This window comes from Carlito syrichta, unplaced genomic scaffold (assembly GCF_000164805.1).
Source record: "Carlito syrichta isolate Samal-C Ts95f unplaced genomic scaffold, Tarsius_syrichta-2.0.1 Scaffold309294, whole genome shotgun sequence".
Classification (NCBI taxonomy): domain Eukaryota; kingdom Metazoa; phylum Chordata; class Mammalia; order Primates; family Tarsiidae; genus Carlito; species Carlito syrichta.
The window spans coordinates 277,294-278,084 of NW_007253390.1; positions in this window are offsets into that span (position 1 = coordinate 277,294).

Genomic DNA, 791 nt, shown 5'->3' on the forward strand with positions numbered 1-791 from the left:
AGCAGAGTTACTAAGTACCTTTTCAAATGATACATCTTCTTGAGGTCAAAATTGTCAAATTATTCCCTTAATATAGTAGAATATTATCTTTATTATGTGATCATAGATAAAGGTTTTTTAAAGCTGTGAAATATAATAAGGATCTCTGATCTTCATCAAATCATATACAAATGCTTTCATTTATATCTAACCAAAGAAGCATTAGCAAGAAAAGGTTCAGGCTCTGATCTCCCAACTCTGTACAACAGCTGAGTATGATTCTGGCAACATTTAATTCATTTTAAGTTATATTCATACAGTCCCATTATGAAACACAGATAACACAGTAAACTATTATGCCAGCAAGCCATACTATTTATGTATAATTTTTCTATATTTAGGTAGCTACTTATAATTTGGAAAGAAACAGGAAATTATGCCCTTGAAACACACTATTCAAAATGGCAACCAATTAACTCTATGAGAAAGAGTTTTTAACAATGCAAGTTAATATGTTTTAGTTAAATTCTCATAAACACCATAAACCTCATCCAATTTGTAGGGGAGAGAAGGCACAGGCACAAATGTTAACTGATTGCTCAGGTTTCCACTCATGAGAAAACAGCCATTTACAAACAGACTAATGAACAACTAGAGATAGCATGCCAGTGCTAAACGATAAACACTAAAAAATTCAAGTCATCAAGAAACTGGAGGCCGGGCTCGGTGGCTCAGCCTGTAATCCCAGCACTTTGGGAGGCCGAAGTGAGTGGATTGCCTGAGCCCGCGGGTTCAAGACCTGCCTGGGCAAC